This window comes from Polistes fuscatus, unplaced genomic scaffold (assembly GCF_010416935.1).
Source record: "Polistes fuscatus isolate 324 unplaced genomic scaffold, CU_Pfus_HIC Scaffold10, whole genome shotgun sequence".
Taxonomy (NCBI): Eukaryota; Metazoa; Arthropoda; class Insecta; order Hymenoptera; family Vespidae; genus Polistes; species Polistes fuscatus.
Genome location: NW_025112998.1, coordinates 904135 through 929232, shown reverse-complemented (window position 1 = coordinate 929232; position 25098 = coordinate 904135). Strand labels below are relative to the sequence as shown.

The window sequence follows — 25098 nt, the reverse complement described above, 5'->3', positions numbered from 1 at the left end:
TCCTCGCATAGTTTTCGCTCGAAATAAAAGAAAATGAAATCATTCGAATTTTGTGTTCTGGTTCGATCTCGTAATTAGCAGGAACAGTCGAAACTCGATCCTTTATGAATTTCTAATGATCGTCGTTATCTATCTCTCTCGTTTCTATACCATCATAGATGTACGTATAAGTGTGTGCATGTGCGTGGATGCGTGTTTGCGTTATTGTGTGCGTATATATATATATACATATATATATATATATATGTATATGAAAGGACTCGCTTCGATGAACGAATTATTCGTCTAATTTTGGTCGATAACGGACAGTGATGCGTGTTAATATGGAAATATTGGGCTCTATCCGGTGGATGATGATCATAACTGCGGACTGGTAGTTTATATTAACGAACGTAGAAGGCTCGTTCCTAAATGAAATATATTACTGACACTTGTGGTTATAGTTAATTATAGAGAAATAGAGGAAACGTGTAAAAGCTTCGTACTACTACTATTACTACTATTATAATAATAATAATAATAGTAATAATAATAATAATAATCGTAATCATGTAAGTACGAAATAATCATTTCTTTCCAATCGGCATTAAATAATGCATTTCACATGAACGTAGTTTAATTCATACAGAAATTTGTTGTTAATGAAGGTAATGACATATAAAAGTAGAATTCGTTTGCCCGAATCACTGATCCACCACTACCCACCCTCTCTTTCCTTCCCCATTCTCTTTCGTTCTCTATCTCTGTTTACTCATCAATTTTCATGGAAAGCCAAATGCTCGTATAACCGTATGTAAAATATGCTTTTCCACGGTTTTTGTGATGGATTTGTAGCATGGTATGTGATAATGTATATATATCATATATAATACATAATACTTTATAACGTAGTAGCATTTAAATTTGTTTAGTTCGTCTGTAGAACATATGGTATTCCCCTCAGGAGATTGCGGTTCTATCCATTATGAGTCGAAATGAAACTAACTGAAAAATCTGAATTTTTTCTTATACCATTAAATACGATAACGAAGGTAGATCGAAGCGTCGGAATGTTTTTTGGAATATAATTTATTTGTATTTTTTCAATGAACACACATTTATCGCTCATTCATATCAATTTTGTATTCTTTAATAATTGATTTAAGAATTTAGTCACGAATACATAATATTAGCATTATGATAATAACTGTAAGTAAAACGATTATGTTGGCTCAGATAATGTTGAAAACAATGAGCAAAGTATCCGTATCAGAATCGAATTATTATCCATTGATACCGATAACATAAAATATCGATTTATTGCATCGATATATGCGCGAGTTCCTCTAAACTGTGCGTTAATATTAATTTTCAAGCTTTTACATTCTCCCCCAATCCTTTCCCTTCCTACCCATCCCTTTTCCCCCTTTCCACTCATCCTTCTCTTCCCATTCTTCGTCTCTCCATTCGGTACACTCGTAACGTAGATTAATTGAGAAAGCCTGTTACCGAGAGACGCGAGACGGTGATTATTAATGGCTTAACAAAATATCCCATCTTCGGGACCTAAGTCGCACCTAAGGGTACCCGGAATTGTTGCGAGACTAAAGATTTATGATCGAATGGAAAACGTCGTAGTGTCGAACAAACAAATCGATCGATAATGCTGATTGGCTCTGAGGCAAAGTGGTTAAACGGTCAGTCTTATCGTCTTTATCGTTTTATAAACGAGTCTTTCGTTTGGTATTGTCAGCTTTAACAATTTCAAAATACCAGCTGCCTCTCTCTCGCTTTTGCTCTATGGTAAGAAAATAAAATTTTTGTCTGCTCGTTATCCTATGTAATATATATATATACGAATTACTCATTAGTCCACTTTTTCGTTAGGTACTTCGTACGAAATTAGTAACGTCTATTTTAGCACCAGAAAAAGTTGAAATCTAAAATTCAAAGTGCGCGTTATTATTCTTATAAATATTTGACATAAAAAGATATATTCAATTGAAAAGAAAATAATGTGATTTATGGAGAGAAAATAGTAAACAAATTAAATATATGTAATTCAAAGGAAGAACACGTTTTATCGTCGAATAGAATCGAAATGGGATAAAAGAAAATTGTCATTAAGGTAACGAATGATTCTTGTTGTTCGAGCCAGGAAAAAAACATTAATTCGTCGCGGTAGTAAATCTAATCCTCTCGTTCGAAGAACGCCACTCCGTAACAGAAGTTCGTGGAAAACAATTCTCTTCTTCCAGGCTGCTAGTCTCGAAACAACGAGCCACTAATCACGGGAACATTACTTCAAAACGGGGAAAAAATATTGGTGCCTGTAATCCGAAAGAATGGCGGATGGGAGAGTTAAAATCGCAATCGTAAGCATTTCCGATTACCAAACCGGTAATCCGAATACGCTGAATTACAAATTGCTATTTAACTACGCGCCGACCGCAACGAAATAGAATCAATAATTACGCATTTGTGTAACAAACTCGACGGAAACTCGTTCATCGATCGGTCCACCAACACGTAGAAATAATCGTTCGCTTTTGCGTTTTGCATATCAACGAAGTGCAACAAACAAAATCGTGATACGCTCTAACATAATTACGATAATTACAGAGTATCTCAGTATGAGATATGTTTTTTTCTTCTTTTTATTCCTTCTTTATTTTCCACGACTGAGTACAAAGTACGAAAATAGTACACGCGTGTAAACCTTTGTGTTTCCTTTGTTGTATGATTATTATTAATTACAATTTTCATCATTTATATTAAATATCCGTCAGTAGCAGTACCGTAATCGACCTTTTCTTTTTATTTTATCTACACGTACGAACGCATACGAAATTATGAATATTTGTTTTAGAATATGCAGAATAAAAGGGAACGTTGAACGTTTGTTCGTTTCGTATTTGCAATGCGTACTTGTGCTTTTACCTTTAAACAGATAAAATAGGAATCTCCAAAGGGAAAACGTACAAGTTGAACTTGCACAGATACCAAAGCTCTAGAAATGCGAGTATTGAGTACGGACAAAGCTGATAAATGATAGAAAAATGAAAAGAAAGAAGAATAGTTGATGCTCTCCGATGTTCTTGGGTCACATGACCGAGCCCGTAAATACTTTCATCGTAATTGCATAATCGGAGACATAAGTCCAGCTGGCAGACGTTGAAACGACACGAGACTAATTGATTTATCGCTTTGAAGTTATCGAACCGTTGTTATGATTGCGTGCTCACAATGAGGATGAGAAAGAGAGAGAAAGAAATAAAGAGGGAGAAAGAAATATAACGAGTACGAGGACGAGAACGATCTTAAAGTAGCTTCTTAGAACGAGTTAGAGAAATTGTCGAAAACGTCAGACTCCTCCTCCACCGAGAACAAATGGGATTAAATGGCACGTGTATCTTCGAATACGTCATCGTAATGTATTACTTAAGTGTTTTTGCACGCTTAAGTAATCCAAGTAGGTGCATTATCGTAAACGTTCATTACATAGCAAAATATCAATTTCGTTTTCCGTATTATCGATCACTGACTGCATCACTGTACATTAAGTTAATCAACATTTCATCTCTTCTCAATAATATTCGATTTCATGCATCAACGTCAACATTCAATCATCGATACTCGTTACCAAACGTCATCGGCAAGATGCAATGACCATATTGTAACACGATTGAAAATGAAAGACGTAAAGACAGAATCGAGCTTCGCTCAAATACCCGAGGGAACGTTTTAATTTCAAATATTTTCTCTGTCGCGTACGGTTGGAGATATAGACGCTGGTAAAACAAATATTTCTTCACATACCGTTTACCTTTGATGTTTCTCTTTCTATTCTATTCGTAAAATTGCATTGGTATTATAGGTCGATCGATCGATCGATCGATCGATTTACCTAAGATATGCGCGGATTAAACGGCAAAAATAAATATTTCACAAAAGTACAAATACATCAATAGTAATTGTGTCACGAAATTCATCTAATTGTCGTTTTATTTCACAAATTAATTCTATTTTTAAATGTAAAAATATTTTATTAACCTTACGAATAATATAGAATTGAGGAAAATCACAGGGCATCATTTGCTTATCTATTCCACCGAAACGAGCTTACAATTATTGTTCAGCGCGTGCACTCACGTACAAAGTACATTTCCTTCGTACGTGCGTTCCAAGAGGTACGTAGTCGAATTGAAAGAATCATCGACCCTTGCTGAAATTTGCTCGCGTTGACCCGAACAAGAAAAAAAACAATATATATTTTCAAGTCTAACACAAATTACGACTTTAATTAGTTTTCGGCCAATTCAGACGAATAAAATAACGCAATCGCGAAAGATTAGATTTCGTATGAAAATTTGCAGAAGTGCGAGAAAACGAAATAGAGAGTAATGAGGTTTGAGGGGGAAGAAAAAGAAAAAAAAAACATTAAACGACCACGCGTCGTTGTTTAAAAATAGAGGTGTCTTGCCTGATGGTAAGGAAAAAAAAGTATTAAACAAAAAACAGATATATCGGTAAGGTATAACGATACAGGTATATTTCATATATATTTTTGCGAGCGTCTTTGATAACATTGGCCGACAAGAAGAAAAACGCGAATCGAAGTAAGCTCTTCTTCGTCCTTTCCATAAAGAGCGGGAAAAGTGGAGAAACTACTTGCAAAGGGAAAGAGAACCGAGAGCATACGAGATAGAAAGGGTATTTGGATTGGTAGGAATAAGACAGGGGAATGAGAGTGAGGGAGAGATATAGTAACACGAATTTTACTCGGCTCGGTTCGCGTGTTAGTACACGATGTCGCCACGGGTCACGGTGGCGCTGTGCCGCTGGCGCGACGCTCAGTCCGCTACGGGGTCGCGAAGACTACGCACGGTCTTTAACACGTTCTTCAACGATTTTACTCCTTCCGGTAAGATTCGGTACTCTCGACGACGATTTCAGACGGAGACGCGCCAAAATTATTATATATATGTATATATAAATACATATATATCTATAGTAATAATTTGAAACATATATATATTAGTGTTTTCTGTGATACCGTGACATATCGTGACACGTTATTGACGATCATGCTTTCGTGTTTTATTACGATCAATTAGTGACAGTGTTCTATTCAACGAAAGAGACTGCAACGACCACTTTTGCTCGGTGAACAACCGAGGTGTTTTCGTGACAACTCAGAAGGAATCCTTCAACATTGACGTCACTTTCTTTTTAAAGTGAGTACGTTGTTTTCTTTTTGTTTTTTTAATTATTTATTTATTTATTTATTTATTTATTTATTTATTTATTTATTTATTTTGATCTTTGAATCGTTTTTTAATTTTGTTTTTTAAAGCACGTTCATTTACGTTTCTAATAGAAGTTAAAAAATAAGTTATTTAAAATAGTTCAAATCTCGTTTATGGTAACAGCTGTTAAATTTTCATGCTCTTTGTAATTGCATTCAAACATTTCGTGCTAACTTATTTATAGTTTTAACTCCGTTACCAGGTTTCCTTTATCTTTCGACTTTTAATAACATTTTTTAATATAATAACGTTTTAAATTGTAAATAGGACTTTTGATTGTTTGTCAACTAATTTGATTTCAGTTGAGTTTATTGTTTTCAACGAATATTTAGGTTCAAAGATCATCGAATTAATTGTATTACCATGACGCAAACGATATAATACAAAATGAATAATGTCTTTCTATTTACAGTTATTCTTAGGACAAACAGTAATCGCATAAATTAGATAAAAATAAATAAAACAGATACATCGAAAGAAAGAAAAGAAAAAAACTAGATTTGTATGATCCAATTATTGTAATATGACTCTCTTCCTCTTTAATGGCTTCCTCTCTTCATCGATAAGTCGGTGCGCCGCAGGTAGAATGCTTCGCAACGAACGAATTAAAAACTTTCCTTTTGCGATGAGGTAACTGAGATAATACTTTTAAAAGTGACTTTTTTCCTTCGAACTACCACCACCTTCGCGGATGATGATCGAGACAGCTAAAAGAAATGACGCGGTCGTGATGATATTAAAAAAACACGCTGGATAAAGTATTCAGTTGGAATACTTTATTAGCATCGTCTATTATAGCCGTAACTTATTTCCGTTTAGCTCGGGGCGGGCCTCAAGTCGCTAACAAACTTGCTCACGTTTCACCTGTTTCATTGTTCGAACTTTAGTAGGTCTCATAGATCACGTGAATTGTTTTTCCTTCTCCCTCCTTTTTTGTTTGTTTGTTTAGATCGTTTGTCCGCGAGAGATAAGAAGGAAACGGTACACGGATAAAAAAAAAAAACAAAGAAAACAGAATGGTATTTTATTGCGACAATGTTTCTGCCAAATATACGCAGTAGTCCAGTTATCGCGAATTATTTCACGGTATTACGATTTCGGTTACGCTCGATGATGGTCCATAGTTCCCTTTTAAACCCTTTACTGCATAAATAATTAATCCTATACAATATCAGAGTATTCGCTTCCATATCGCGCTTGCACGGTACCCGACCAAAATAGGTTTGCTTTGTGAACAAACGTGGTTTGTGTTTTAAACGACGTAGCCGCACGATGCATTATGAAAACACTTTCATATCGAGTCCCTCTCTCTCTAGTCCGCGATATTATATTCAAAGGTAATATACCGGTAAATAATTTATCGCTTGTTCGTTAATACAAATTTGTATAAACGTAAAACGTGTTATTCTCGCGCTTACGTACCTAAGTTATATCAATTGACTTAACTTCCAAGCTAACGTCAAGTAAAACTTATGATTAATTTGACTTACGGGTCAATTCTATTCGTTCAGTTAGCATCTTCGAAAATGTATACGCGCATGCGCCTTCTCTTCGCGTATGTGAACAGGTGTCCAAGGATCGAGAACGTATTCGTTTAACTACATATACAAATATATCTACCCTCAATTATAGCGAGCATCCCATTGTTTCTTGTTTTCCACAGCTAGGGACCACGCATGAATTCTAACTTAGGATACATATACATACATACGCGCGAACTCGTATAAATGTATAAATGTATAAATGTATAAATGTATAAATACGAGTGTAAGCTTGAAACGATGTCGTTTCCGTAACTTACCGCTTTATCGATTAACCATTAGCAAAATTAACGTAGATACTCGTTGCTGATAGAACGACGATGGTCGTATTGAGGTTAAGGAACTTTACGAATAAAGGAATTGCGAAAATGAATATTCGTTCGTATATTCGATATGAAATCGGTGATAAAATTAATGAAACAGAGGGAGTAATATCTTTGAAACGTGACGTTGTTGAAAAAGTCAATTAACCTCGTTTTTAAAAAGGAATAGTCTTCTTCTTTTCTACATCTTCTTCTTCTTCTTTGTAAATTTCAAGATGAATAGGATGAGAACGGTGGGTGGTTGTAAAAGACTAGAGTCGAGAAACGGTTATATTATTGTTCCAGGATTTAATCTTGGAATGAAGGCGATCTTGTGTTAGCCGTCGTTCATTTTATAATGGGTAGGAATGTTAAATAAGCTCTATGATGGTGCTCAACATAGCGAAAGCTACACTTAATTATTTTATGCGTCGCGTTTCTACCGAGTCCGCGAGGGTGGTACGAGAGTGAACCCTTTCCCTGCGTGCGCTAGTTTAGTTTCAAACTTTAATTAAAAAGGTAGACTCGCAATAAGGCCTCCTTTCACCCCTCATCTCCTGCGGTCCTGTATCCCCACCAAAAAACGAACGAACGAACGAACGAGCCAGCACTCTTCGAGACTCTCCTCGTACTATTTCAATTTCATTTACCTAAAATAAACAGTGCAATCACATTAGAATCCTCGAACAGTGTGTTCAAACTAACGTGCTTGTTCACTCATCGCGTAAATTGCGCAACTATTCGCTCTCGATCGAAAGCTTTTCGAGAATCAAAGTAAAAGGAAATTGTGTGCAAATAATTTGGCCATTTTCGGGCCGATATAAAATCACATAGAGAATACCAAAACCAAATTATATCGACTGTAGCCGTTTAAAGTGCAAAGAATGCTCTTTAATGTATTATATTCATTTCCCGAATAAATTTTTGCCTAGATTTTTACAAAATTAGTCTGACTGAGCTATGTATTTTTCCTCGTACCTTCGAAAACTGCGTACGGCTCAATCAATTTAACACATTCGTTGCACATCTGTAGATGAGTACAGTTATGGGTCAATGCGCATGTCTTTAGGATAGTGTAGTTTTGTTCGTGTTGAGGGCAATTATAAGGTTGCTCGAAATGGACGATGACACCGGGTCAACGTTGACTGACAATTGTGCACAATTTATGACGCGCCGTTTAGGTCGGTCGGCTCCTAACGCTAACTATACTTGTTGTCATCAGGGCATACCAAAAACCACGATTTACGTGACCGCAAGCGATAAAAATGTCTATCGAGTAAAATCCGTGAATCGTGATTAATTATTTTTAAATTCACTCGTGTTATTTTTTATTATTCTCCTTTCTCTTTCTATATTCTTCATTTATTTCAGATTTATTCTTAACGAAATGAAATAAACCTTTAAATATAATATATATATATATATATATGTAAGCAAAGTGAACGAGCCTCACGTTGCGGGCGTGATCGATAAACTTTTACTTTTCAATATTTTATTGCCTAATATAGATTTTGACGAAATATCATATTCTTTCTTTCATAGGTTGTAGCAATGGGCTCCAATCCGTTTAAGTGCAGGAAATATTGATTTTGACAGAGAGCATTTAATCTTGTTTTATTTCCGACTGGTCGTTCGTGAAACGCGATTCGGTTTTTAAAAAATGCACAGGCACGAACATCGCCAACATTAATGTCTCTTTGTGCGATATCGTCGTGATTGTGTGAAAGTAGGAGAAGTACCATGAACAGAGGCTGGGTAGAAAGAAAGAGAAAGAGAGAGAGAGAGAGAGAGAGAGGAGAGAAAGAGGGGAAGGTCGACAGGTGCTCCACAACTTACATCGGGAAAACGAATCGTTTTCGAAATGAGGCCTCGCGAACGTGCAGAATGCACTGCTTCTAATCTGAGCTGCAACGACGACGACTAGAAATAGCGACGCCTAGAGCTCTTTTTATGCCCGACGCCATATGTGACACACCGGTGGTCGCTAGAGATTAGCTGAAAAGTGGTTGAAGAAGAAGAAGAAGAAGAAGCCCTCCTTTCTCTCTCTCTCTTTCTGATAAAACTCCTTATCTGAAGTGAAAAATTTCTTTCTTCTACGTGCTTCACCTGGAGTCATTCGTTTGTTAAGGACGATAATGATGTTTGGAAGTGTGATAATACTTTATAATATTTTCTTTTTTAATGCCAACCTTACTTTTGTACATTCGTATTTTTTAAAAGTACTTTAAATCGTTCTCAAAGTCATATTGTATATTCTTTTTTCATTAGTTTATAATATTGTTTTAAACGAACAATCGTTTTTTTAATTATTAATTGTAGAAAAAAAAAAGGAAAAGAACCGTTACAAAGTTCAAGAACAAAAGCAATCAAACGAGAATGGCGGTGTACGTTGGTTGCACGTAGGTTAGATAAGAAACTCGAAAACCATTAGATCGTTACAGCACGTGGTTCCAGAATGTTAGCCAATGAGGAAAGAGGGCAAAGGGAAAGTAAAGTCGGGTGCAATACGCCGGCTAGTCGTTATCTTATTACCGATATTGCATCAGCGTTTGCCGCCCGCTTCTCAGCTCCCACCACAGTGTCCTATTCCTGCTATCAGCACTCTTCTTCGTCCTGAACAAATGTTTGCACCGTGTTGCCACGAACAGATAGTGGTTCAAACCAGTAGACCAACCGTGTAGAATAAAAAAAGGAAGGAGAGAGAGAGAGAGAGAGAGAGAGAAAATAGGGGAAAAGAGCTTTCTGTTTGCCATCAAGTGTACATGCGAACGCAATGAACATTCATGCGAAAGGGAATCCGTGTGAGCGTTCAACCAACCGATACTCGGGATTTCGCTCACTAATTTTAAGGGTCGAGTAGCGACTATCGAGAGTAATGGGCTGTTCTAAAGTGTTAATGAAGTTACACGAAAGAATGGAAGATTAATCAACGGGTTACAATAACATTTGGGTAAAAACGTTTTACCTTTTCGAAACATCGAACATTTATCAAATCGTACTCGTAAAAAGTATTAGGTACAATTGATAAACGTTACGTTAAATTCTCTTACATATTAGACCAGTAATTTGCTCGTACGGGGATCTCATTTAATGTACTTTTTTTTCGTTTAACTGCACCTGCTCGCCAACACTTTCCTCACGGTTGAATACTTACATCTATCAGAATCTTGCTTAATCGTGGGAGAACCATTACTTAATAAAAAAGAAAAAAAGAAAATAGAAAAACAAGTCTAAGTAAACTCTCGGAGGCGAGTAATAGCCAGAAGAGGGTGCTCCAAAAGTGTACTTGTGTGCGAACACGAGATGGAACAGCCAATAGGGATGGTAGAGGCAGGTCGAAGCGCGTTGGATGTTTTGCAGGCCGACTCAAACCCCATTTCGTGTATAGTGTGAGAGTCGAGCATGTGGCAATAAACAATTTGTTACGTCGAGGGTCCAGCATGCAACGTATCCTTCGTCTCTCTCTCTCTCTTTCTCTCTATTTCTCACTTTTACACACGCGATATGCGGATCTTTCTTATTCCTCCCTTTTCTTCTTCCTCTTTCTTTATCCATTTTTTGTTTTCCTGTTACGTTTTTTTTTCTCTCTCTCCCTCTCTCTCTCTCTCTCTCACTGTAGTATCGCGTCGAAACGAAATAGCAATCAATAGCAACGCGTCAGGTTGTTTTCTCCAGTACCTCAGTCCACGTAGATCGTTAAGTTCTCGATTATCGGTCCAGTAGTTACTAGACACGCAATGAGGATATCCGAAGTGAATACGTCCTGCCGTTTGAATTCTTTCCTTCCTTTTCTACGCTAACGATGAAGAAAATTTGTTATCGGAAAATCGACTCTCTCTTTCTCTCTCTCTCTATCACACGATTTTTAAACTTTTTGAACGTTTCCCCCTCGTTCGTTGCCGTGCTTTTTCCTCGATTGGTGCTTAATGTGGATTCGAATCGATTGTCCGGTTTTTCTTTTTTCTTCTTTTTTTTTTTTAACTACGCGATAGGATTGATTTTTAATCGCTTAATGGCTTTTTCAAATTAACGATAAGTAATCGGTGTACTTTAATTGTTGTTACCTTCCTTTACCTTATTTACTATCTAATCTTTTTTTTTTGTTTTTCAACTTCTTCGATGCTTTTACAACACTTCTAAGGTAGTAACGGAGATAGATTATAAGCTATTTTAAAGTCGTACGAATGAATAGGGGTGGGGTGGACAGGGGAGGGAAGTAAAAAAAAGTCTCGTTCGGTGAAGCGTCAAAGAAATCAATAGAGGTTGTACCAATGACGAGTGAAACGGACTTCGTACGAAATAAACCATTCGATCGAAGCGCGATACAAGCGTGATATTCGAATCGTTGTGATAAAAAATAACAAAACAGAATGAAAAAAAGGGAGAGAGAGAGAGGGAGAGAGAGAGAGAGAAGAATAGAAAGTAACGCGTCGTGCCCTTCGCAAACAAATACCAACGAATCTCCACCTGAAAGTATTCACAGCGTTCAACGGCGCATAGTAATTGCGTAAACCGCGAATTTTCGTTCGTTCGTTCGTTCGTTCATTCGTCCTGGAAAAGCTCGAATAATTTGATCCTAAGCCCAAAGAAATTTGAGCTTTCAACCGAACGTGAATTATTTTCTTTTTCTCTTTTTTTTGTTTGTTTTTCAATTATCATTATAATTGTCATTATCATTATCGTTACGATATTATAATATAATATGTCGAAAATTAATTCTCACGTAACCGACCACACCTATTTCTCTTATACAAAATATACTCTTTCGCTATTACTTTTTTTGTTCGCGATACTTTATTCTTTCTTTCTTCTTCTTCTTTCCACGGTATTATGAGAATAATAAATCGGCAATATTAATAGCACAAGAGAATCTATAGAAAAAAAACTGCAATTTTCAAGCATCAAGCTGCCCGATCTTAACAAAGATAAGGGGGAGCAAAAAAAAATAGAGAAAAAAGGGAAAAATTTTAAACAGACGCGAACGAGGAGAAACTCCGAGAAAGTGTACAGGGGGTGAAAGGTTGGGAGGGTGGCGAGCCTTTTCTCTTTTTTTTTCTCGCGACGTTCAGGGACCGTAGAAAGAACGACGATGATAACAGAAGGTAGGAGGGTGGGTGGGTAGGAGGTGGGGGATAGAGACCGGTGCAAAATAAAATGAGATCGCATTATGTTCGCTCGTCGAAAAGAGCCCGAGGGTTCGAGCAGTCTGCTTGCAATGGTAAGCAGCACGTGGATTTCGCGCGCACACACACCCACACCAACGCCCACATATACACCTCTTTGCACATGCAACACCGGCTATCTACCCTCTTGCTCTCTTTTTTCTACTTTATTACGATCTGTGTGTGTGTGTGTGTGTGTGTCTGTGTGTGTGTGTCTGTGTATGAGTATATATGCACGTATACGTGTGTATGCGTGGCATGTAAGCGAGGATATATAATGCATACAATAAGTACAATTTTCTCGCTTTTGATTTTTCTTTTTTTTTATTTTTGTATCGAGACTATTCGCGAAATAATAAAATGGCATAAGCAACTTCGTTTTTTTAGTTTTATTATTATTTTCTATAATATGAAATTACGTAGTTATTGATTAAAACGTTTGAATGGACGTATGTATGTATGTATGTATGTATATATGTATGTTGGTATAATTCAATTAATTCATGTGAAATTACTTTGTTTTATATTTAATAACTAAACGTTTTTGTGTACGTGGTAAAGTATATATATGGACAGAATTTGTATATATTCTTTAATTTTTCTCAGATTTCTAAGGAATTATTAATGTGCTTTATATAATAGTGTATTGATTTGATTTTATAATCACCGTTACAATGGATAATGCATTTTTATTCTTCGTCATCCATACTGCATTATTTTCTGAATTGAATATATACGTAAAATGTATACAATTTTTTAGAATTTTTGTGAATAGGAAATATATCAAATAATAGACGTAACGAAACAAGGAAAAGCAATATGATTTAATCATGAAAATATTGCTGCTCCGACTGAAGCAATTTTTTTCGTTCATTCGATACAATAAAAGGCAAATAATCACGACGAACAAATACAGAAAAGTATAGATTACTTTTTTTTTTTAATGATTTCTTTGTTCACGTAATTTCGAATTTTCTGGTTTTATTTCCGAACGAAAAATACATACAAAGTTATATCGATCCAACTTACTGAAGAAATAAATCTTGTAATATATCAAACATTTGGTTTTCATTTTATGTTTGTTTATATTACTTTTTCATTTGACGTATCTCCGACGATATGCGCGCTAGTATTGGGTTGGCAACTAAATGAGTGCAGTTACTTTAATAAAAACCTACAGGTCCCCGGGGGAACCTCTCTTTCTCTCTCTTTCTTTTTATCTATCTGTCTATATATCTCTCTATCTCTTTGTATAAATAAGAACTTACGTAAATATATATATATAAAGAAATAATTAAAACTTTACCAACGGCTAGAATTTCAACAGCATATGCACGTCAAACCGGCCGCTCAGCTACAGATTCTACTAACAGATTTTACTAATTTAGTATTTAATGATTACATACGAAACGTTGAAAATTCGTAATATTTTTTAGCAACGTAAGCAACTTAACAAATTCGGACTAGGAAGCTTTAATTACCGACTCGTAAAAGGTTCGTAATTCATTGCTGAAATTTCCTCAAGTTGTTATATTACCCGTTACCGCGTACAACATCGCCATTTTTCTTTATATTTTTTAAGGATTAGTCGATCAACGTGACTTCGTTACCGTCTCTACCAGGATTTCACGAAACTCCTCCGCGAGTTTGAACGACGCTTCTGTCAGCGCGTCATGAGGAAGAATAGGAGGAGGGCTTTGAGAGAAACAGAAAGAGTGAGAGGGAGTGAGAGAGAAAGAGAAGTTTTAGGTTGAAGGAAGAGAAAGACAGAAAGAGGGGGGTGTTCACCCCCTCTCCACCGTTGAGCAACGCACCTATCCTCTGCACACCGAACGAACTCCATTAATCACGCGCCTTTCGGCGCTTAATGAAAAGGCCAAATATCGCGTAGCCTGCTAGTTCTCAAAAAGAGAGAGAGAAAGAAAGAATGAAGAAAAGAGAAACATGGTGGAGCTAAAGGAGAGGTAAAGGAATAGCCAAAGGCTGAAATTGCGATCGAAACGACGAGCCGCTTACGAGGCAAATGACTTTTTCGTGATCTACGTGGTGTCTTCATCGTCGTCGGTTCGTACGAGAATCGTTAGACCGTCAAATTGATTCGAGATCTTTTCAATTTTCTGACCATAGAAAAAACATTAACTCTCTCGTTCTTTTTGGCCTCCTTTCTTTTCTTTTTTGTATCCTTTGTTTTGTTATTTTGATTTCTTTTTCCTATTTTGTTTATTTTGTTTATTCTCATTTCGACATATCTCTGTTTTTTCGGATTTCGTTTTTCCTCTCTCATTTCTATAATATTTTTTGCCTTAAACAACCTACCTATCCTCCGTTTTTCTGCTATCGTAAAATTAAGCTGGGAAAAGTAAAGGAGGGGGAAAATAAATAAAATCAGTAGGGAGGAAAATATTGGAGGAATAAAAATATATATATACATATAATATATAATATTTCGTGTATCGTATAACCGAATTGGAATAATTTGTCTTTCACGGGAAGAAATAAGTCTCGGCAGCGATACCCAATCTCATTCTTTGCAGTAAAAAAAACGACGTTGGCGTAAAAGTAGACGGCGAAAGAAGAAGTAGCAGGGATATGAGAGCTTTACGCAGCCCCTCTTCTACATGCAACCTGCATTTTATTAGAATAGTTCGCTCCAAGTTTTTTAATAGAACCGAGCTTACGCGTTTTGCCCTTTTAGAGCCTATTATTGCGAACTGAGTTCAAGGCTTTTTTTTTTTTTATTTTTTCTCTTCCTTTTCCTTTTTTTCCTTTTTTTATTTCTTGTTTACGTGTGTGTGTGTACGTGTACGTATTTTTTGTTTTGTTACGTAAAGTAGTACGCGACTACCGGAGAAAAAGGATAGGATACCAGCTGTCATAACTACTTCTTTTGAGATTTTCGTCATACGCTCGAATAAAGAAGAAAGATATGGAGAAAAAAGAAAGAGAGAGAGAGAGAGAGAGAGAGAGACAACGGTCGATCCGTATCGCTCGAATTCGCGACAAAAACTGCGAGTTATGTTGAATCGCGAAAAGAGAAAGGGGGAAAGGGAGAAAAAATTAGAAAGGAAAAGAACACTGCCAGCAGAATAAAACTCCGCGAAGCAGAAAAATAGTAGGAACGAATGGAAAAGGGATACATACATACACACACACACACATATATATATTTATAATGAATATGTAAAAAATCGAGAAGACTAAAGACTATTTTTGCTATCATATAGCGTATACATTATTATCAAAAAGTAATTCATGATATATATTTTAATTAATTGCCAATTTCTGAATGGTACGTTATCGAAAATGAAAACCGAGCAATAGAATAATCCTAAAGTAATAATTTATTAATCGTAAATTTGATTTAATAATTTATGCGCCCGATTAAATATTAAATTAACCGATAAGTTTCGATAATTTTTAACGCAAATGAACATTTAATCGAAAGTAATGCTAAAAACATTCTTCCATGGTAAACATAGCCACGGGTTGAGCATTCGGAACTTCGTATCGTAGATATGATACCTCAACATGTACCGGGTGGATTTTAATTAACGACCTCGTTGTGTACCGCAACCCCTCGTGTATCGTCGTAATTCACATTCATCCACGCACGATAGCAACGCTGCTATGTAAAGCTCCATACGCATTCGTTCGTTCGTTCATTCGTTGGTTCGTTCGTTCGTTCGTTCGTTCGTTCGTTGAACGATAGTGGCCTATAAAGCCCAATGGGGATTACACGTGCAGACGCGCGTAAACCCGAGGCCGAACATGCTTGCTCGGAGTCATTTCGATGGTTGAAAATGTACGGATCAGGGAACGTGTTGTCTGATGTCGACAAATTCTATATCTACTACTACTAGTACTACGGATAGGTATATAGTCTAACACGAGTGTGACCAATTACAAGTATGTATTCAGGTCAAAAACAACAACCCAAAAATTAAAAAACAGAAGGAAAAACAAACCAATGGAAAAACTAAGGAAAAATTTAACGAAAAGTAAAAAATTTGGATAATCCTACGTTAGATATTTATAACCATATATATATACCACGAAACTACGGCAACACTTTAAACTTATTTTTCTTTTTTTTTATGTTATTATTGTAAGCGAGTATAATTATATGGTTCGCGTATGGGAATGCAAATTGAGGTAGTACTTAAGGAAATATTAAGAGAGAAATATAGAGTGCAGAAGTGGTTGCGTGGTAGAGTAAGAGTATGCTCTTACTCTCGTGGTAAATGCGCTTGCGCAAAAAGGTCAAAAAGCATTTGGTCATGTTTCGCCGCAAGGAAGGTGTTATATTCCAGTTGCCAGCAGCGGTGCATGTCGAGTTAATTGATTCCGAACGACGAGTAGAACGACGACGACTACGACGACGACGACGAGGACGAGGACGAGGACGAGGACGAGGAGAACGACGACGACTACGACGACGATTCGCACGTGTCACACCGACATTAAGCATTACACATTGGGTTCTGCTTCGTGGACCACACGCCGATCGTCATCACACGTGCGAAACAACCGATGTACACGAAGAACCGATTTGCCGATAGTGTACGGTGGCCTGTTATACCGTTCGACCAAACAAAAAAATGATTCATTATAATTGACGGCACATGTTCGGTAGAATTTCTCTTGCGTGTCGATTCGAAATATTACCAATCGGTGATGCATATATCGGTGCGGGATTTTATTTTATTTTTTTATTTTATTTTCTATTTTATCAAGAGAACCTCCTGAAATATTCAATTCACGACGACAACACCTAATTACTATTCAAATTTGTTGAACGAAACGATCTATGTAGTTTATAATTTTTGAAATACAATCTATTAATAATAGAAATGATTAGAATGGGTCAAGTATAACATAGTTTAATTTATATAATAATAATAGTAATAATAATAATAATAATATACAATTGGCCAACGTGTATGAAATTAATTAGATGGAATTTAATTGTATCTCATTAAGGGTAGAAATTTCCTGATAATTCACACATATACTAATGTACTTTAGATACATATAAACATTCCGATGTTATTAATTCGGGCCACAAAGTATTTATTAACGTTTGCGTTTAAGTAATGATTTATTGATATCGATGAATGACCAATAATTATCTTGCAATAATTTTATTAGAAATATTAGACAAGATAATGAATATTTTGGAATATTTCAGCAACAATTATTTAGTTCCTCGAGTTGTTTTGACATGCTGAAAAAAAAACGTATGAAAAGGAATAGTACAAAGATAAAGATGCCTTCCCACATAACACATAACACTGAAAGAGTTTCCCTCCTGACGAATGACATCGACTTGCGTGAACCTGACTCCAAGTACTTCTTGATGACGAACGTAACGTCATTCATTGCGTGCTTAATTAACGCAAGTGCAATGCAGCTAGTGAATAAGAAAGAAAAAAAGAAAGGAGAAAGAAGTAGAGTTCAACTCGGGTCATTCTTCGACTTCACGCACACTCCCTTTCTTTATTTCTTTATTCCTTTCTTTCATTTTCCTTCCCCATTGGCAGTATTCATTCACCATTCGAGCCTTTCCAACAATTATAATCATGCCTTATAAAATCCTTTCGCCAAATCGTTAGCTAGGGAATTTAATTAACCTGTTTTGATAGGTTCGCAAGAACTTCTGATCGGTCTTTTCAGTTAAAAGATCTAATTAATAAACGTAAGAGGTGAAAAGCATGATGGATGAGATAACGGAGAATGAAAGAATGAGAAATACCGTTGAATTTTCAAAGTGTGCTCTTTCAGCCATAGACCTAAACTAGAACTGTTGAGATGCGCCAAAGGCGATTTCGAATTCTAAGATTACCGCCATAATACTCGACGTTTAAACTTTACCTAGAATAACTTTTAGGATTGGGTAATATTCTACCTGGTATATATATACAATATATATTTGTATATATACGTGTAGGTTTTTATGGACTACCCGGAAGAGAAATAGAATGAGAGAATACCTGAATTCCTATTCCTGTTAGTCATAGTGATCCTTTTCGATCACCAAGGAGCGGACAGATTTCTTAAGATTTGAAAGGAGGAAACGTTGAGGGCGTAGGCATAAATCTCGACAACTACCACTACCAGTCTCACAGGACTATCACATCCGCGTAGGATTTAGAAGAGAGTACTGAGACAGACAGATTAGACAAATGTGATAATAAAATATCCGTTTAATCGAGAGTAGGATTTATTTATTTATTTATATTTAGTCGTATAATACGTCATAAAACTATTCTCAAGTATGAACGTATGTTTTTTTTTGTTCGAATAGGTCTACCTACGTCTTCCATATCTCAACATTATTTTCTCTCGTATCTGATAACGTTGTACGAATTACTATCGTACGTGATATTAATCATGCTTGAATTCGAAATCAAAATCATATATTCTTCGGTATTTCAAAATATTTTAAGTGGGTTGTATAAAGGATCGTAAGAGAAAGAAAAAATTGTTGAACGGGCGTGGACGGTAAGATTGCTGAAGATTCGCCAAAGCAAGAAAAAAATGGAGAAAAGAGTGGGAAAAAGGGCCGATTGGGGAAGGAGTATGGGGAAGGGGGAGGGGTGAAAGAAGCAGATGGCGTAGATTATAGAGTCGAGCGAACGAGCGGAACACGGTAAAGCAATTTCTGTTACAAGCACACTTTCTCGTTTCCGCGCAGAGAATCTTTCGAGTTACTTGAAGGAATTTACATGCACACGTTTGTATACGCACACATACACACATATATATATATATATGTTTTTAATGTAATCGTGAAAGAAAGACGAAAAGGTTTTTGTGAATGGCCAAACAAGTCTCTCTACCTTTCTCTTTCTCTCTCTTCTCTCTCTCTCTCTCTTCAACAAGTCACTCTCTTTTGCTCTTCAATCTATATAATTCTACATAAGCACGAGCTTATCATCGCTTTCCCATGAAAGCTGTACCCATGTACGTGTACACGATATCGATTTCGCCGTCGTTAATGATAATTAAGGCCTGGCGCAACGAGATTTGGCTAATGGAACATAACGTATACGGAAATAACGCATCCTAGGTTAAAACGCTAATGCGTGATTACCTCTATTTTGTTTTTTTTCAAACTAACGTACATAAATGTATAGTTATTTCTTCTTTTTTTTCTTTTCTATCGCGTCGATAATCAAAATGTTACTTTCACATATAAAGATACTTTAAATGAATGTTTGGATCTTTGTATCGAACAAAATTACAAATAAAAATGAAAGAAAAATTACGCGTTGACATTTAATTCACATTAATGAATACGTCATTACGCTAACACTAGTTTATCTCTCGTGAAAGTATATCGTATTATCTCGGAAGTGAGAGTAAAATGGAAAATGAAGATAGAGATAGAGATAGAGAGAGAGAGAGAGAGAGAAAGAGAAATAGGAAGATAGAGAAACTGTTCCGTTGATAATTCGCAAATCCTCGAGGGCGATGATGGTCGTCGATTATTCTCTCTCGCCGGCTGGTTATCGTGAACTGTAGGCGCCAGCCTGCTCGAACTTCCTTTTCCGCGTCTGCTTATCGTTCTTATTAATATCATTCATCGAACATAGTGAACAATGGCACGAGCAATCGCAAGCCTCGAAAACAATTTTTTTCTCAATGAAATACACATTTCTCGGTTAATAGTTAGTACCTAGACTCGATCATTGGCTATCATTACTTGTATATATATGTGTGTATATGTAAATGTGCATACGAGTTTGTGTGAGTGTATATATATGCAGTATGCAATACTCTCTTCGAAACGATGATGAATGTAACGGCCGTTTATCATTACTCCGCTATAAATTATTCCGATACAAATTAATAACTTCGTGCGAGAGTGAGAGAGAGAGAGAGAGAGAGAGTTATTTTTCTTTCGGGTTATGTATTGCCGATGGATAATGAATGAAGGAAACGTTGATGATCGTCATTAGAAGTCGTCTTGATTAATATCGTGTTATTCGCTTGAGAAAAAGCAATAATAAAAAAAGAAATTGCGAATTGTAATAGAAATGTCAGATAATGGATAGAGAAGTGACATATACATTTTTTTCAAGCTCTGTAAATGTACTCTTATTATTTTTTCTTTCTTTTCCTTTTTTTTTTTTTTTATTATTATTATTATTATTAATATTTATTAATTAAAGGTAGCTATTATCGCGAATATTTTTCTCGATAAATGTCAGAGGAAGTCATTTATAATATCTCGCAGTCGCATTACAAAGTATTGCGAAATAATATCCGTATGAAGGGAAATTATTAAAGAGAAAAGAAAAAAGAAAAAATAGTTTTCATAACGATCTTTCGCCGTGCAATATTTGTCCGTGCATTGTTTTTAATTATATTAATTACTAAACATCCGAAATATCCCCCCCCCCCCCCCCCACCTTCCCCTCTACCCATGCATATGCATAACAGATATTCATTTCACGCGCTGCGCGTTTATTGAAACTATTATTATTTTCGAAACATTTTATCTTCCGATACGATACGAAAAACTAAACGTAATCATATTTTTATTGAATCTAATTTTATTAACAACTAATATATAAAGAACGATATATATATTATCGATAATTAATAATTAAACTTTCAATTCGTAATTCGATTCGATATTCAAACTATTTACGATTGATATGAAATCACGAATTTGATTTAAAACCCAAACGCTAAGAATAAAAAGCTCGTAGCAAAACTTATGAACTTTTATTATGAGGAGGGGCGGGGAGTTATGCCAATACACACAACGGTCGCATTCTGAAGCGTGCCTTAGGATTTACCAATGCGATTCAAGAATTTGCAGGACGTGCTCCTTGCACACGGGAAGATATTCAATGCATATGGATTTCTCGCGTGGATTTCTATGTACATCTTTTCTTGGTAAGGCCAACGACTCTTTCTTCTCTCCTCCTCCACCTCCTCCTCCTCCTATTTATCCCTTTTCGTACTCTCCGTACTTCTTTTTCTTCTTCTTCTTCTTCTTCTTCCAAGTATTCTAAAGCACAGAAAAGAAGTGAGAGAGAGCGAGTGGGTGAGTGAGTGAGTGAGTGAGTGAGAGAGAGAGAAAAAGAATGAAAGGAAGAAAGAAAGACGATAGTAGACAAGAAGAAAAGCGTCGTTCCCCATGCTATCGTCATCTTCGTCGTCTTCTTCGTCGTCGTCGTCGTCGTCGTCGTCGTCGTCGTCGTCGTCGTCGTTGATCCAGGACAATATGGTCAGAAAGGAATTCTTAAGGAGCAGACGAGGAATAATAATACCGGGAAGAGTAGTGGAGACTTCGTTTAGACACACTTGCCTTAAACGAGATTCAACGAGGAGACCTCTCTCGTAGCCCATTGCGAGAGGATTGTTGATTGCTCTCTTCGTCTCTTTAATTTACCATGAATCGCTCGCGGCAACTGTAAGTGAGCTTGGATCGAAGAACGCAAGACTGAATGGACTCTACGATCTACTTTCTTCCATTCTTTCTTTCCCTTTCTCTCTCTCTCTCTCTCTCTCTCTTTCTCTGTGTATTTCTTGTTCAATGATCTTTTACGAGAATTGCTAGCATACTTCTCTTGGAAAATCATTGTCTATGAATGTCTATTAAGTTTAATTACTTACGTTTGAAAGATCGCGACGAGTTTATTACTAATAAAAGAAAGTAAGGTCTTACATTAAAGAATAATTTTTTTTCTCTCGAAAATATGTATATATACCGAGTCACAGAAATATTCGTACCTGTTCTCATTGTAAATTTTAAATAATTGATATTTTTGCTTGTAATGGATACATTTCAAAAAGTGGCACTCACTTTACATTAGCTATTTTTAATCATTTTCTTTTAATAATACAATTTGTTCGTGTTAACGAAAAATTTCTAGGAGAAAATTGACTCACTAAATGATATATTATTTACGATTGACAATTTTCTATTATACATAGACATCGTTACGAGGGTAATGACGAATTCGATGTTTTATTACGCTCGATCATTCTATTCATTCATTCATTAATTAATAATAGCTCGCAGTGATTCCGATACATCAAGACTGCCATTATATCATTTCCTCATTCGACGAATAATAATGATGAAACGAAACATCAATCCTCGCGATTTCTGTATAGTCAATTTGACAAATTATTATTATTATTATTATTATAACATATCTTTCTTGATTTTCTAACTCCTATCATTCTTCATAGAAATTAAATGATACACAATACTAATTTTAAACTATCACGTAACACGTAGTAGCTAAAAATAAATTTCATTATTATTAGATCTCATTTTCTTGGTTAACCGGTTACGATAGTCCCCGGGTATGAAATTTTGCCAACCAACCAACGATTTCATGTGCAAATGGGCAATAAAGAATACGTTTCGGTAATTTGATTCATTAAAGTATAAATTTCCGAGCTATAAATCATGAGGTTTTAAACTGGTATAGCATAAAATCAAGAAGTCCAATATGCTAACATATTTACGCTTAACACGTTCGAGGAGATCAAATAAATTCCATGCTTTTAACGTTGGAAACTGTTGGTGAGGAGCGTAGTCGTGAAATTGGTTGTAAAATCTAAAGCAAGACGTTAAGTATACCAGAAAGAGAAAGAGAGAGAGAGAAGAGAGAAGAGAAGAGAGAAGAGAAGAGAGTAGGAAGGTTAGGAGAGAGTAAAGAGTAAACGAGTGGTTTGAAGAAACTATTCGGACGTCGACGGCATGACGAAGACGTCCAACAGTGAGCATAAGAACGGTGCCGTCGGTAGATGTCCATTTACATAACAAGATTATTTCATTTTCCCTGCGAATGGAGCCGTAACCCCTTATGTAAATGTGAAACACGTGAAAGGCGTGCGATCGGAGCGGTTTCTATACGAGTGTGTACCCTCGCAGAATATCCTGTGAACAACGTGCACGCCCTTTCCCTTTATATTAATCCATAACGTGCAACTTATGCGCGAACAATCGAGTGCATCGAAAAATCCTCGACAACGAAGCTTCCTATTCTTTTTTATTATTATTTTAGCTCTCACTCTCTCTCTTTCTTTCCTTTTTCATCTCTTTTATTTCTTTCTCTCTTCCCTGCGAGCCATAATTCATAACAATAGGATCAGGGATGGAGTTCTATTAATAACGCTAGGTCGAACTTGATTCGAAAGTTTTATTTCGTTTAGTCGGTGGGTTCACGTACAAATTTTCAAAAGCCCCATGATAAACCATAAATGTTTTCATTTGAAAATCTAAAGAATTAAATGAATAGAAGTGAAGGGTGGGCAGGAGGCAGAAGGTAAAAGCGTAAAATAAAATATTACCCATTAGGTCCATTGGTTTTCCTTCAGATCATTGAATAATAAATTAAACTCAAAATAAGCTAGTCATTTTTTTTCTTTCGGAATTTTCCATTTTCACGCGATATCAATTTAATTTCGTGTTGGAGGTCTGTAGTAAGAGATGGCTCGATTGAAATTTAAATTTTTCCTTGCTTATTATTATGGCCATTATGCAAGATCGTGATGTAGTATGTACCTACGTACCAAGTGTGTTTTAAGTATGTTCTCGTTTCTCCTCGGTAAAAAAAATCAATATTTCGTAGTACGTTGTGAACTTGTGGATGTACCTTTATGATTATATGTTTGCGTCGTATTAACAATTAATGTAATGGTAATTAGATGTCTAACTAAACAATAGTTATATCAATCATAATAACTGTATCGCTTGGAACGTACGTATATAACAACACAGATAGAAAAGGGGAAAGGTAGAGAGAGAGAGAGAGAGAGAGAGAAAGCTAATTCCATGCTACTAATTAGTCGTATAATTGAAGAAGCCATTAATCGAATAACAGGACCAATTGCTAGATGTACCACTGAGTACTCAATTATGTGCATCCGTCCAACTATTAGCCGCAAATTTATCCGTATAACAAATTGTCAACGCCAAACAATGGACAACCAGAGGCAGTGCAGCAGCAGCAGCAGCAGCAACAGCACAGAGTACAATTTCGTATTTCAGGATACGCTTATGAGATATCTTTGATGTCATCCTGACATGGAAGATTCACTGTTAATACTAATAGATTTTATCATCAAAGCATGAAAATACAAAGATTAATATTATGCAAATAGATTCTGATTGTCTTTTGACGTTTATATTGGACTCAACTGACTCACTTTGTACATTAATATTTCGACATTTTACAATATAATTATCTGTTTTAATGTAAAATGTGTGGATAACGTTGTCAAGGAGTAAAGGGAAAGTAAAAAATAAAGAAAAGAAGAAAAAACGAAACAAGATAATCGCTTCACCGGTGTAGTGTAGTGTATGTACACACGCGATTTAACTTGAGGGGTTTCCCCTAAAAATGATGCCCCGACGAGTGCCGAAATCGATCGTTCGAGCGAAACGTTAAAAGTTAACCCGAAAGTGGGCCAACTGGCTGGAGGGGTTTTAACGAAAGAAAAAAAAGAAAATAAAATACGACAGGTAATAGTGTGTAAGCTTCCATTTTCATCCTCGTCTATCAGGATTCATCATTGATATGCAATTCTCGTATAGGTATTGAAAGAGATTTTTGTATCGTGATATACAAAAGGTTCGTGGGATCAAGGAAATGAATAAAAAAAGAAAAAAGGTAAAAGAGAAGTAAGATGATGGTACAATATATAAGGGGGGAAAAAGTAAAGAAAGTAAAAAGAAGAAGAAGAAGAAGAAGAAGAGAAGAAGAGAAAAAAAATAGGAAGTGAAGAAAAAGAAAAAAGAGAAAAAACTGGTGTAAGAAAAGTTCTACTCGGG

The 25098-nt window shown here is 36.0% G+C and overlaps 1 protein-coding gene across 2 annotated transcripts in view; it reads left to right on the top strand.

The window, feature by feature from the left end:
- Window positions 1-4840: 4840 nt before the first annotated feature.
- LOC122526090 (epithelial discoidin domain-containing receptor 1-like) overlaps window positions 4841-25098 on the top strand; it is a 100438-nt gene continuing 80180 nt past the window's right edge. For both annotated transcript variants that reach the window (XM_043649256.1, XM_043649255.1), the window contains exon 1: window positions 4841-5216. The gene's annotated coding sequence lies outside the window, so the exon portion shown is untranslated. The remainder of the gene's footprint in view (window positions 5217-25098) is intronic.